The sequence below is a fragment of the Strix uralensis genome, chromosome 1, assembly GCF_047716275.1.
Source record: "Strix uralensis isolate ZFMK-TIS-50842 chromosome 1, bStrUra1, whole genome shotgun sequence".
NCBI classification, from domain to species: Eukaryota; Metazoa; Chordata; class Aves; order Strigiformes; family Strigidae; genus Strix; species Strix uralensis.
The window spans coordinates 23,579,168-23,594,725 of NC_133972.1; the positions used below are offsets into that span (position 1 = coordinate 23,579,168).

The 15,558-nt window shown below is 42.5% G+C and overlaps 1 protein-coding gene across 2 annotated transcripts in view; it reads right to left on the reverse strand.

The window, feature by feature from the left end:
* Nucleotides 1-13,497, reverse strand: part of TMEM108 (transmembrane protein 108) — a 173,783-nt gene extending 160,286 nt beyond the window's left edge. Inside the window, exon 1 of one of the 2 annotated variants that reach the window (XM_074891686.1) lies at nt 13,375-13,497. The gene's annotated coding sequence lies outside the window, so the exon portion shown is untranslated. Of the gene's footprint in view, nt 1-4,706; nt 4,838-13,374 lie in introns of those variants that run through there. The other variant, XM_074891679.1, reaches the window with a different exon arrangement.
* Nucleotides 13,498-15,558: the final 2,061 nt, after the last annotated feature.

The window sequence follows — 15,558 nt, forward strand, 5'->3', positions numbered from 1 at the left end:
AGACATTTCCCCACCTCACATGGCTGTTATGAGGTTGTCCTCAAAACCATGACTCGTTATGGGTTGTGAGGAACCTGAGTATACATAGGTAGTCACCTAAAAGCGTCCCAGCTTTTGTTTCTATGCTTGGCAAGAAACCAGAGGAAGCACTACGCAACCTGCATAACCAGGTACTCACGTCTTTCTTTTTGTCAGTACTTATGAACCCTCTTAGATTAGTCTCACAGCAAGTTTACCTTTATGTCAGATTTCCCATCCTGATTTTACACAGTACACCAGCTTACTTTAATACCAGCTATCAAACGAGGTCATATTCCCAAACTTCCTTCACTTACTGGTGAATTCAACACCACACTTGACTGCATTTAACTGCATCCATAAGACTTTTCATACACATTGTACATAATAGTCTCCTACCACCCCAAAAGAAATGTTATTGCTTACTATTAGGAATAGTAATCAAACTTGTCAGGGCCAGATCATCAAGTGGAGTGAATTATGCATATTCAATTGCATCAGCATGAACAAAATGTTATCAGAACAACTGTATTTTCCATCTAGTCATCAGAAAATAATTACAGCATCTCACATACAACTTGAAGAAATGACTAAGTAGCAACAAGTGTTTAGATATTCTTTACTGAAGAAAAGACACTCTCCCTGGACAAACAAAATAAAAATAAAGTTGTAACAATTCCCACTTGGTGACCCACATCAGAACTAGAAAAATGCATTCTTTTTGATTGTGAAGACTCAGATCTCGCTCCATACCATTCTCCTTTTGATGGGTTTTAAATATAATATTCTGTGACTAGTGTCCAATGTTAGTAGTAATACACGAAGGCAAGCACAAACACACCTTATCATCAGTTGGCTCTGTTGTGACTTCTGTATCTTAACAGCTGTTTTGGGAGGGCTGACTTCTGAAGCTAACTCCTTTAGGATTTAGCTCATGAAGGAACAATGACTTACAGCATGCTCTCGAGTAGCGACAGGGGAAAAACCCTGGATTGCTAGCTGCCATCTCATCGTTTTACTTCAGGCAGCTGGGAAACACTGCAAAGCAGAACTTATCACTGGGGACAAGGGATCAAAATGGCTGAAATTAGAAAAGACAGTTTGGCTGCTTTCAGTTCAAGTGGAAGTATTATGAAAAAGTGTTTCGAATTATGTCACACAGGGCAAGTGTCACTGCAGTTAGTAAGAACTTACTGTGCCAGCAAATGTCAGGACAAATTACACTGCATACAGGCAAGCTGTATGTCACCCTCACTTCCAAAAGGGAAAGGCTTCCTGCCACTGCCAAGCTGCTGCTCCCATTTCTGAGTTGATTTAAATCAAACTGCTCTTATTCAAATCAAAACATCATGGAGGGAGTACTATAGCGACATTATGGACAATTCTTCGGTTCCCTCCCTGCTTGCAGGGATGAAACGCTTTGATTCCCCACCACCTTAAAACACAATCACCTTAAGGCTATAGAGTTGCATATATAAATGGATGCCTGCAGGTTCTTGAAACCAATGCTTACCATGCTGATGAAAAATATCTCACTGTCCCCTGTGCTCCTGGGTATGCACCCATCTAATCTTTCTTGCCTCTTTGATCATATACTCTTTGCAGAAAGGTGTATTTACAATTTATGCTGGACCTGGCATGGTACTCAGCACAACTGAGGTCTCACCAACGCTAGTTGGTCCCTCAGCACTACTAGTAAAAGTAAATAATAGGAACATCAAATTCAGTGCACCAGAAAGGAGAAAGACAGGACTAAGTCATAAGCAAAATCAATTTATTTTATTTAACTATAAGGAAATCTTTCACTGAACTGTGATCTCCTAGCAAAATGAACTGGTTTTGATTCAGCTATCCTGAAGTTTGAAAATAAATGTTTCAATTATAAGTTACCAGTGCTTCAATATAGAGAACAAACACATCTTTATGTTCTGCAGAGAAAAAAAACGAGCCACAAAACATCTTCATGAGTGGAAGGAAATTTTTATTCAGTTTTGAACTTTTCCAATACATGACTTCCCAGAAGTTTTCAGGTGCCTCTTCTTCAGGCTTTCATTTAAGACTTAGATAGCTGAAAAAAGTCAACTGAAACTTGCGTAGCTTCTGTTAATATTGGAATACCTGTGTTGAGTATAAACCAGAAGGCAGTCTGTTTCTTCACTTTCTACGTTGTTGATGTTTCAATAATTTCTCAGCCAAAAAAAGATAAACACACCTAGAAGGCTATCAAGAGTAATGCCCACAAATAAATGGCAATATAAAAGTTCAGGGATTCAAGGTCTGGCTTTGATTTAAGCCACTATTATGTCCAGTAATTTATTCTATCCTACAGCTGCAGGCTATCATCCCAAATAGAAGAGTCACTACATTAGACCATCTCAGGTGCTTTAAAGCAGAGAGTACACAGCACTGAAAGAGCAAGGAAGTTTTACGTGGAGACCAAGACCATACACAGAAGTAGCTGGGCTGCAAGCTCTCATTTCCACACAACAACTCTACAGGGATGACAGCCTTTGGCAAGGAAAACTAACAAAGCCACTCCGGGGCTCTAACAGCATTTTTGCTGTGAATAAGTGCCTATAAATCTAGTTAACTAAGACACTGCAGATGCTCTGACTCTGTATATTTTTCTTAGCCACTAGTACCAGTTTTTCAGAAAGGACTCAATTTATGTGCAACTCTGTCTGTCATTGACTCGTGTTCTGAATGACTGGACCTGAGCTATGTCTGTGTAAGCAGAATTTGCCTCCATGTATTCATTCTCTATCCCCAGAATGGCTGCTGCAAGAATGCAAATCCTATTTGGAAGGATTACTTGCCACGCAACAGCCAGAGGCCCTGTCCAAGGCCGGGCTCCCTCCCATGCCAAGAAGCACAAACTCAGAAGCTCCAATTCAGAGAAGAACACAATTAAACAGGCAAAGTGGCAACACGAAATGGTATTCTTATTTCGCATATGCGGAACCAAAGGTGTCGTTCCCCTTCCCCCCATTATATTAGCTATTTGCACTAAAGCTAGGGATTTCATAACATGCAAATGTAAATATCTTCAAACAAGAAAGCACAGACCAGGCTAGCATTTATACTTGTGGAAGCTGGCAATAACTGGTGGCAATACAGATTCCACTGGACCACTTGTGTGTGGACACCAGTGGTCACACAAGCATCTGGCAGGGGAAATAAAACTCTTGAGAAGTGTCTGCTATCTAGATCAGATCTTACAGATTTTTATGGTCTATGTACATTCCTCAGTAACAACAATTACGGGAAAATTACTGGAATGTCCCAAGTACTCAAGAGTTTGAATGCGTTTTTCCTCGCAAGTTGTATTTGCTATTGGTTATCTTCGCATTTTCTACATACTTCACACATTTCATTCCTGTTATTTGAGCATACGAGGGAGCACTCCTGTTTCTAGAGGATGCAGTGCCAGCCTGTTACTTTCCCCACCTTAGGAAGAGGTCTCTCCTCAATTTAGTTTTTCCACAAGAGAAGAATGAGAGGTGTGTATCTTATGCTTGTGAAAATGGCAGACTGGTAACACTGGACACTGGTGGCCAGTATTTCTGTACAGAATAGAAGCAATGGCAGTGCATTGCCCCAGCACAGATGGTTCCCCCATAATTTAACACTGGATGGTGAAAATGGAGAAATGGAGTGTCACACTGACTACAGCTGAAAGTCCTCTCTGGGTTAAAGCAAACATCAGCTAAGACCAGTTGTAATTGCCCCTTTTTGCCACGGCACAGCTGCCTGATTTGAGCTCCTGAGTAACACAGAGCTGGTGTTGTGGTTTTGCATTTTCTCAGCAGCAATCTTGTGTTGATCAGAATTGTTAGACCACAAAGACGTCCCACATAGCCAACCCACAGCCATGCAGAACTACATCATCTTGGAAATGAGAAATTTTACTTTACAATTAATTTGCTTCATGTCTTTCTCAAGTGTTTCTACCAGTTTCAAAAAAGTTTTTGAAAAATCTGTGTTTTGTACCTTCCCTGAAAACTAAGGAAGCATTCAGAATAAGTGACAGCATCCCCACTCATTATGCAAAAGATGCCAAGAAAATGTACCAAGCTCTTCACCACCCTCAGCTTAGAGCAATATGTAATTAATTTTTATTGGAATAGCTAGAAAAAAGAAAAATACAGCAGTTTTTGTGAACAAGCCATATAACATAACAATCCTGAAAGAACACTAGGACTGTAAAAAGAAAATGGCATAGCTTGCATCTCCAGTTAGAGACATTTTCTGGCATCCAGTTTAGAGACATTTTCTCCTGATTAAGATCCTGCACTAAGTAGTACAGGTTCCAAGTCGACTTCAATCTACAGCAATTAATAAGCACATAGAAAAAGATGCCTTAGATGAGTGGGAAGGTCTCCTATTAGCACATGCTAAAAATAGACAACCTGTAGAGTTATCTGAACAGATACTTTACATAATAAAAAGTTGCATTTTACAGGCCCTGAGGATCCACAGTTGTCATTGACTTTTGAAAGTTGAGGCCTTTTTGGGTCTGAAGATAGTCCAGTTACACATTAATTGTAGGCCACAGTTATTAGCAGTGAGCCACGAGACTGAACAAACTTTGGAGAACACCTCCACTGCCATCTTGGGCAGTGCCACAAAAGAAGGGTGAACTGCACCAAAGAGAAACAAACCAGCAGAAAAATCCTTTTGTGTCTTACCTTGTAATGGGAAGAGCAGATGCCTTCAAACATATCTATATCCATACAGTCCATTGGTTCGGATCTTCCTGGTAATAACAATTCTTCCAGCTTCTTGTTTTTTTATTTTTAATCTGCCAGCTGGTGCAACCTGTAAATTTACAGATGTGGGTGTGTTATTCCAATATGTTTATTCATCTCATTCTACATGGCATTCAATTTAAATTCATATGGCTCTGTGCCATGTGGCTTCTATTGCTCTCCAGAGCTTTCAGTGTAATGGATTACAGACCACAATGTTTCTGTAGGTTATTGATTTTTTGGGAATATAAGTAGAGGACTCTTTAGGATTTCTTTGTAGACTTTCCAGAACATCACATTCCATATGTGTGTATCTTGTATGTTTGAGAACATGCTCCTACCTTATGAAATTCAGATACTTTACTGTACAAAAAAATAGCATAACTTGCATCCCTGAATTGTCAATTTCTTTGTCAATTTATCTGTTAAAGGTTGATGCTTATGGAAAAGGACTGAGTTGCATCTAAATACTTGTACAGAAATAGGAATGCTACTAATATGAGAAACTGGAGGTTGACAAAGTGGCCAAGATTTATGGTCAGCAATTAAAGTAACAAAAAAAGAAAAAAATGCCTTCTAAAAAAGTGAATTTGAACACTGTTCAGAGTTTTTCAGGAGCAGACTGAATTAGTGAGACAGCAGGAAAATTCAGTCAGAGGGATTTTTTTGGTAGAACCACTCAGGGAATCACAATGAGATTCCTCAATTGTATCTATAGCTGCAGTGCCTTCCAGGTATTTAAATTTGGTCATCCAAACCAAAAAGAACTCTGAAAACCAAGCAACAGGTTCTCTGCTTGGGCACTGCAGTTTTCATCTGTGAAAGCTATGAGAGCGCCACTTAATATGCTTGACTCCCCACTGTAGACTGTTCAGCATATAGAGCATTACCTGTGTACCTGACAGATACCCCTCCCCACCCTCAATATCTTGATCCCCATATGCAGGATCCACAAGCAGAACACATTTTCATGGTGGATTTTACAAAAACATATTTTAGTTTCATGAAAGTTCAATTAAACAACAGAGTGCAGTTATCTGTTTACTGGCAGACAGGCAGTTCACATTAGTTCAGATCTGCTTTGCTGAGCTGTGTTCAACTTCTCAAAGCATTTGTCTGTTTCATTATGAGATTTCACCAGACACCCCCAGCTCCAGTACCACAGCACAGAAAATGGGATGCACAACACCCGCTGCTTAAAAGCTGCCCCTGCTCTCTAGTAACTGTTTACAAGTATTTCAAAGATTTGCAGTATACACATCTTATCTAGGCTGCTCTCTCCCTCCCTGTTTTTTACCATGGAAATTGAAAAATTAATTCACTTCAGTCAGAATGCCTAAAAATCATCAGCAATGACATTTTATACTATATTAACCACTTGTAGCCTTTCATCCTGGTATAAATTCCCACTGCAAAGGATGGCACATAAGGCCACCCTGTCCCTACACGGCAGAGCTAGCATGTCACAGGCTGATGGCACAAGGTATATCTGATTTAATTGCCATTTAAACCCAAAATTCCCAATGGAGCCAGAAAAGGCCTTGATCCTGGGAGATGTTTCAAGCGAGCTGTGCCTCCTCCTTGATACAGACAGATCTCAGAACTGAAAGGTCGCGCACAATTACCCTAGAGTCCTTGACTCTGAATCTCCAGGTAACCCCCAACCTTATGTGGGCTCTCCTTTTCCCCCTGACAACTTTCAGGACTTGATTTCAGTGAAGCACAATATGTGTCCTTCAGAAGTACTGGCTAAAATGACAGCCACGACTGGACATGGAAAAAACTACAATATTCACTCTTACAAATTAAGCAGCAGAATGCAAACTGCTAGGAAAATAATACTAAGAATGCCTCACTATGCAGGCTATCTGAACATTTCCAGACTATATTTTTATTCAATCTATGGTTTGGGACTCTCTAATTGGGACAAAACCTCCCTCTTTGTGACAGTGAACTATGTAGAGACTGGCACGGGGAATCAGTTTGCATTGCAATTCCACTGTATATTACAATCGCTGGATCATGCTGGTGTTGTGATTTTGACCTAATGCTGTATCACTCTTCTAAATCAAAATCCAACATAATGTCAGCCATCTTCAAATATGTAAATCTGGTACTACAACATTAAACCTTCCTGCCATCTCAGACCTGTTGGATAGACTAGAGCCTCTAGGTGAGGACAGGCAGCCACCAAGTCTCTTTAGCATTACGTGGCCAACTATCTCAGTGAGAAGGTGATCAATCTCCTTGTCCCTGTAGCACCAAGGAGACCTGAGGCAAGCAGGGTCCAGACAGAGGTGAGTGGCTGCTGTTCTTTGGATGGTGGGACAGAGAGGCACATCACTGAGCCATGGACTCAATCACTTGACTTGGCAGGACGAGGCAGCAGGTTAAGGAAAGGGACATTTGGGACAGAGGCTTTGGCATGTGCCTGGATGTAAGTAAAGAGAACTCTGATGGTGTACCACTCCCACAACACTACTGAAGAACTGATTACAGTTCAAGGGAAAAATTGGTTGGCATGTGCCAAATTCCTATAGAATAAGGACTCTGTGTATGTAATCATGTAAATTGTGTGACTGCAGGGATAGATATGAGGTAGCCTGCACTGGAGAACAAAGACGAATAAGTCAACAGCAGCAAGCAAGATAAAGAGTGAAAAGACATCTAAAACTGTTTTTTCTTGCTTGATCACTAAGATTAATTACCCTCACAATGCACAGGCTCTGCTCAAATGCTGGTAGAAACAGAAATGCACAGGAGATCCCCTTGAACCTACCATTACAAGTAGAACGCTACAGTATTATTTTGTATTCAAACCTTGGATGCATACTAATTCTAGTCCTTTGTATATAATACTGTTATTTTTTTTACCATGTTTTCCTACGTAATGATAGACATTACATGAACTACAGAAAGTGCAGTTTAATTAACAAAACTCTTAGAGTGTCTTTAAAGTGTCTGGTTACATGACACACCTTTAACTATTTACTCAGAAACTAAAGCAAAGGGAGCTGTTTGAGAGATAACATACATCTCGATTAGCTACTGTCCTGATTTCAGTTACACTGTTAATCTATATAGGTATAAAAAAATGAAGCTGAACAAAGGAGGATTAGCAATATGTGGAAGTGATTGCATTGCTTTCAGCTCCACTTACAGATGATAACTCTACCTCTCAAAATCCTACCATGTGAAAAGCTGATCGTAGTTTTTCAGTGTGTGCTCAGGTACAGAGAGTACTCTACCTGCACCTCTCTAATCTGAAGTTGCAGAACATGCTATAAACCATTGCTTTAACAGCTTGGCACAGATCACACCTCTGAAGTCTTTGAATAGGAACACCATTGATCAGGCAAAATCCCTCTATTTTACGTGTCTTGGGTGACTTTCAATCTTCTGGAAGAAAAAACATAACAGGGAAGGTACACAAAGGGCAGACAGGTTCTGCTCCATTAACGCCGATTGACCTGTTTACAGTGGGTGTGGATCTGGACCAATGAAAAGGGCAAAGCTGCAACTATTTCTCAGATACGAAAAACTTCTAATACACACCCGTGTTATTTCCAAACATGAAAGAATTATATGCTCAAATGTACATGCATACGTGTATTATGAAACCCCACAACCAATCTTATTATGCAACCTCCATTTTAGGACCATCATAAAGCATCATCTATTCTAGAGGACTACTGCTGGATTACAATTTGAATGCCAGTGATCCTTTAAGTGACCACAGAAGACTTCTTTCACCACCAATTCCCCTATGTCTTCCACAACCAATATACTGTACTACTGTCTTGTCATAAAATTATGTTTGCTCCTTTGAGGCATCACGATGCTTTACTCAAAGGCACTTCCTGGAAAAGTCTGACTTAATAGACAGAGCTTAATAAAGCAGCATGAGCTGCCCAGCCAAACTTTTTATTAAATCATACCTAAACTGCCAGAACTATGCCATTGCAAAGACCCTTGAAAAGGAAGGTATCCTGGCTATCCTGGAAGTGTATATACCAACCTCAGAACAAAACTCACACATTCTTTTTGATTCATACTAATGTCATTGGTTATAGTTGCAGGATGCATTAAATCCTGCTTAAATCACTAAGCATATGAGCACTTGTGGATTGGCATTCAAGACTGTGGTCTTCTCCCAACAGCATTATAACGAGGCTGAGGTAAACCAGCCTGCTGCAGTCAGCATACTGGCTCCAGTTGCCTGCGTTCCTCTGTACACTCCCACCCCCAACCCCTTCTCCACCCCTCTTCTCTTTGTCATTTTTTCTTTTTCTTCTTCCCTTCTTGCTTTGTCCTCTCTCTCCTTTTGTACCAGTACAGGTTGGATGCCAGCTGGCTGGGAAAACAGCTTTGCAGAGGAAGACCTGGGAGCCCCAGTGGACAACGAGTTGACCATAAGCACATCCTTGTGACAAAGAGGATGGAGCCAGACTCTTCTCAGGGGTGCCCAGTGAAAGAACAAGAGGAAACAGGCACAAACTGAGACACAAGCAATTCCATTTAAAGATAAGAAACTCTCACTGTGAGGGTGGTCCAACACAGGTACAGGTCACCCAGAGAGGCTGCAGAGTCATCCCCGGAGACTGGAGTTATTCAAAACCCAGCGGAACACAGCCCTGTGCAGCCTGCTCTAGATGCTTTGAGCAGAAGGTTGAACCTGACCATCTTCAGAGGTCCCTGCAACCTCAGCCATTCCGTGAGCCTGTAAACAGAGTTCTGTTCCCTAATTTATTTATTTTTTTAAACAAGCATGTTACTGACATGGTCAAGTTGAAAACCTGATCCTGAACAGTGGGCCAAGAATTTAATTTGAGATCTCCACACTTTATGGGTGGAATGGACTGATGAAACAATTACTTCAAAAATTAAACTATGTTAGAGAGGCTCCTTACTCTAAGAATCACACAACTCCTCTTGTGCTTTTCTTAGAAGAAAAAGCTCCAGTGGTCACCACTGCTTGCAGTAAGAGCAGTAGTTCTGCTTGCAGCATTTAACACATTGCCCACTTGTGGCATTATGTTTATATCTTGCCCTTTATATCACACTCCCAAACAGAGACTGCCAAAGCAATTTTAGTTAGCAAATCTTTTCATCAGCATCACAGCATACTGGATAAAACCTGCCTTCTGATGCAGAAGGAATGATGAGAGACCATAGAGAATTCATCCCCATAATAAGGAACAAATCAGATCCTTACCCAGTGCTCAACAGAGCTTTGCAAATGAAAACCAGTAAGTGTGCCAGCTCATACACTTCTTTCAGGGAATGCTATCAGCAAACCAAAGGTCACAATGAGTGCTTTAACTATGGATTACATATATTGTCATCAGTGGCAAGGACTACGCAGTACCAAGCAGAGATGCATCATGTTCTTAGCCAGAAAGGTGGCTAAGTATTCTGCATAATCCAGTTCCTCGGTCAGCCAGGAGCAAGAGATGGCTCATCGCTCCTTATTGCAACAGTTACTATATTTCTGTCATTAATTACCTACAGGTAACATATCTAACCTCAACATTCTGAGTTCTAGCACCTCAAACTCAAGTCTGAAAAGCTTTATTTACAACAGGTTACAACGTAGGTCCACAATTACAGTCTGGTCTCATTCCTATTTCTTTTGAAGAAGAACTCAGTCTTGAGTCAGCCAAGAGAGTCAGTCAACTATGAAGCTTTCTTTTTGTGGATGCTAAATTAGAAACTTAACAGCAATTTTAGTTTTTCCTATTTTGTATATTTACTGTGGCCAGACCATGCCTCCAGCTGAGCTATTTGCAGTTACACCACAGTAACTGCATTGTCCAACAGTTCCCTTGGAATAATTCAAGGAATGACGAGATAGTTTTTGGCTCACTTAATCTCTACTGATTTTAAGTTAACCATCTTCAGTATCACAGTCATACATTCACACCCTATCACTCAAAGGAGATCTGTTGCAGACACCACATTGTCTTTAATTATGCTCCACCACACAGCTGAGCTTTGGATACAAAACTTAGTATCTATTCATAAATTTGTTGGTTATTAATTCATTTAGTTGTTTAGTAAATATGGCCAGGAATTCCAGTTCATATATTCCACAAACAAGGATGCCATGAAACAATTCAGTGGAAGTTTTTACACAGATCTGTTAACTCTGACCAGAATAAACAACTTGCAAGCACATACACTAGAATTTGTGTGTACATTAATTGCCTCTATTTACCTGGCAATTGATTAATCCAATTTACAGCATGGCCAAAACCTCTGGTCTAGCTATAGTCCTCAGAGAAGAATTTGTTTACCTGCAATGAGCTAGACTGGAGCATGAGTTGGTCGGGTTTTGTTGATGCAACCGAGATCTGTTGCATGCCCACCGAGGGATTCAGCTTAGCTAAACTCTCACTGTGGGCAGCTGCAGGCTGTGAAGACATGCAATCTGTGCTGATTCAGCTTATCTGTTAAGGCAAAACTCAGCCCTGGCAAGACCTCCAAGGGAAGGCAGCACTAGAGCAGATGCTACAGCACAAGCACTTAGGAATATTGCCTCCTGTTGCCAGGAAAGGAAAGATTGCCCAGTGTTTCCAAACTTTTTAAAGCAGTTAGTGTCAATATGTAAGTCTTTAATGTATGCACATTATTGCAGCTATTTTAGCATTATATTGGCACATCCGTTTTATTAGCAGAAATAAAAGGCTTTGTCAATAATAAACTCGAGTTTTTATCCTGCATTATGCTACTGTAACCGTGGATCCTGTATACAATCGCATAATTGCATCTCTACCATTGTACCACTTGTAATTGCCTTTCCTCTTTCTTTAATCTCTCCAGCAGAAAGACTGAAGTTCAAACTGTTCCATATGTGGCATTAATCTAGAGAACATCAGTTTACAAGGGTAAATTCCATCAGTCCTAAAAGGATTAAAGGTATTTCTGCAGTTTTCAAATCCTCAGAAGTAACAAATATTTTTTTAAAGGAATAGGTGATGTTCACACAGTTGATTAGCATGGTCCACCACAATTGGAATAGCTGGTAAGAAATTCACCATAATAATTTCACTGCACCAAAGATTACTTTATGATTAGTACTTACAGTAAGTCTGCTACATAAACTAAAGGAGGACAGGTCACTCTGGGACAACAGCACAGTAGGCAATAGCCAGTTGCTTGCACGTGTAGGTCTAATTAATATAGTTTTTAAGTAAAGTCACTAGAATATCTTCAGATACAGGTAGCATCACTGTTACTATACTGTTATCTACTCCCGGAATTTATCTGGTTAAAATTGCTCTGCAAACCTAAGAGCCAGAACTTAATATAGATTTGAACAGTTGCACCTGCTTTCCAGAGGTACTGCTGCAAAGCATTACGACAAAATTATAGCTTTCTTAAAATTCGCTTTTGAATTGCATTCCTTAATCTACTATTTTGCCCCCCGCAAGTCACCTGTAAAATGACAGTTTCATTCATCAGAAGAACATTCCGATTGCTAATTTATCTCCCGAGACAGTCAAAGGGTCATTTTTAAACATTAAATTGCCAATAGGATAAAGAGGGACTGATCCTACTTGCTTTAATTAGCAGCTTTTTCCACAGAAGCCTCTCCATATAAAGGATTCCCTCCACAGACCTTGAATGCCCGACTGCTTTCTGCAGTTGAGAGAGGTGGATTTTCTCTGTTAGATTATGTATTTTGTAGTTCTGCTGCACAAGCACGGCCATTTATTCATAGCATAGTCCAGCTTCCTTCCCAGTTTTTCCTGTAGAAGTCAGTTCAATCCCTAATTACTTATCCATAGCTGCTTTATCTCTGTTGTAACCCATGCATTCAATCTATGCTTTAAAATATTTTCCTGAAACAGTCATCTGGCCCCTCCTACTATTTGAGAGAAATATATGAAGGCTATCTCTCGTAAACTGCCTAGATAAAAGGTACTGCCTACCACGGTACTACAACAGGCTATGCTTCAAGACCTGTTTTTACAGGTCTCTCTTGCAGCATTCTACTTTAAATACAACATGCAAAGCCACAGGCTTTCAGTTCATTACGATATGGAGCGGTCTCATGCCTTCGGCTGTATATTACCAGTGTGCATCCCAGCAAACATACGCTCACTGGTCGTGACAAGCACCTTGTAGTTCCTGCTTAAAAAAACCCCCAACATATATATTCTGTCTTCTACAGGAGATACGATGCTTTTCATGCAGTAACCGATATTAATGTCACCTTCCCTCGCAGCTCCCACCCATTCAAAAAGAGTGGAAACCATCGCTACGCGATCTCCACTACGTGCCTGCCCCTGAAACTGCTTATTCACATATAACCGAGCCCGCTAAGCGGCAGGAGGATAGTTAGAACGCCACGCTTTTAAAACTAACCACCGCAAACCACCAGGCACTTGCCATTCCGGATCGCATCACATAAAAGAAGAAGAAGAAGAAAATCCGTAAGCAAAGCGCGTCTCGGAAGCAGAGCCCCATCCTACCCCCCCCCGCCACCACCCCCCAGCCCTTACTCCCCAGCTTGGCTGCCGGACCCAGCCCCGCAGCGCCCGCCCCAGGAAGGAGCCGCCGGCCGGGCCCCGGGAAGAAGAAGGAGCCGCCGGCCGCCGCTTACCGGGCTCCGCCGCACGCTGAGGCTCTGCCGGCGGCGCGGGCGGGGCTCCCGCCGGCCCGGCCTCCCCGGGAGGGGTCCCCGGCTGCGGCGGAGGGGGCGGCCCCGCCGCGGGGGCGCGGAGCGGCGGCGGCGGGCGAGGCGCGGGCAGCGAATGTGACTGAGGAGCCGGTACCTTGGCAGCGGGGGAGATTAGGGGCAGGGCTTTACAAGGGCTGTATTGGATTAGCGGTAATTGCGCCGAAAGGGGAAGTCCGGTGTTTAGGGGGCCAGGCTGGGGAGGTTAAACGCCCAACAAAAGCTGCTTGGCAGGGATGGGGCGCTAAAATGGAATTGCAGGTGGCTGTCGCCGGCGCCGCGGAGGGTCGCTCCCGGCAGTGCCTTTTCACAGAATCACAGAATCGTCTAGGTTGGAAAGGACCTTGAAGATCATCCAGTCCAACCACCAACCCAACATTAACGGTTCCCAACTACACCATATCTCTGAGTGCTATGTCGACCCTACTCTTAAACACCTCCAGGGATGGGGACTCCACCACCTCCCTGGGCAGCCCATTCCAACACCTAACAACCCGTTCTGCAAAGAAATGCTTCCTAATATCCAGTCTAAACCTTCCCTGGCACAACTTGAGGCCATTCCCTCTTGTCTTTTCGCTCATTACTTGGTTAAAGAGACTCATCCCCAGCTCTCTGCAACCTCCTTTCAGGTAGTTGTAGAGGGCGATGAGGTCTCCCCTCAGCCTCCTCTTCTCCAGACTAAACAACCCCAGTTCCCTCAGCCGCTCCTCGTACGACATGTGCTCCAGACCCTTCACCAGCTTCGTTGCCCTTCTCTGGACACGCTCGAGTCATTCAATGTCCTTTTTGTAGTGAGGGGCCCAAAACTGAACACAGGAATCGAGGTGCGGCCTCACCAGTGCTGAGCACAAGGGTAAGATCCCTTCCCTGTCCCTGCTGGCCACGCTATTTCTGATACAAGCCAGGATGCCATTGGCCTTCTTGGCCACCTGGGCACACTGCTGGCTCCTGTTCAGCCGGCTGTCAATCAACACCCCCAGGTCCCTCTCTGACTGGCAGCTCTCCAGCCACTCCTCCCCAAGCCTGTAGCGCTGCTGGGGGTTGTTGTGGCCGAAATGCAGCATCCAGCATTTGGCCTTATTGAACCTCCTACAGTTTTGCCACAAGCACTGGGTGGTTTCAAATTCTGGCAGTGTTTTACCGCTGTGATTTACAGCGGGGCCGGTGTGCTTGCAGGGCAGCTCTGGTGATCCCGAACCCGGCTGGAAGAGACCCCTGGAGGAAATTTGCCACCGCTGAGTTACGATTTATCCTGCAGGCAGGACGTCAGTGTGGCTACTCCGGGAGAAAACGGGCCCAGGAGGTGCAGATCCAGAAACAGTGCTGGCTCCCTTCCAGTTTTTACCTATCCTACACACTACTGCTTGCTGAGAATCTTAAGCATTCGTTCCTTTTCCCTCATTAATCATGATCATTATTGGTCTGTATTTTTCTATATTCATCAATAGAGGGAAAAATCCTACCTTCTTTACTTACCTTTTCATCCTGAGTTTTCTGTTGCTATATAATTATTAACAGCCAATACAAACGTGCTTCATCTGTCTTCTGCCATTGCAGGCTGTCTTACCTTTTCTTTCTTATCTCCTCAATGAAAATGTGGAATGTGTCAGAAATCCACGACCTAAGAGTGGAAAGTGGTACACACAGCTTCAGACGTACATGGTAGGTCATAGCAGTGAGTTGGACCCTGCTGCCTGGTTGCACAGCATTTCATTCCAGAGGCTTTGCAATCTTTGCAGTCTTCCTTTTGACTAAAGAAAGAGTTGCTGCTGGTAAAATATTACCAACATTGAACCTATGGACTGTGTGATGAGACTTGCCTTTGTCAGTGCAAGAGCATCAACCACTGTCTTGTTTTTATGGCTTTCCCGTCTCTTTTCTTCTTTTGCCTGATATTTCCTTCGAGTTGCTGTGTACTCGTAAAAAATGAATGTCTGAGTCCATGTCACACACCAACAACTAACAACATCTGTAGTCAGTTATGTTTTTAAATCACAGTACAGATATTAAATAATTAGGCTAAATGTGCTAATTGAGCTGTAATAATGGAGTAACCCATTACTAACTAGGAAGTGTAAGATTCCCATCCTCCTATATGAGGAGCAAAGC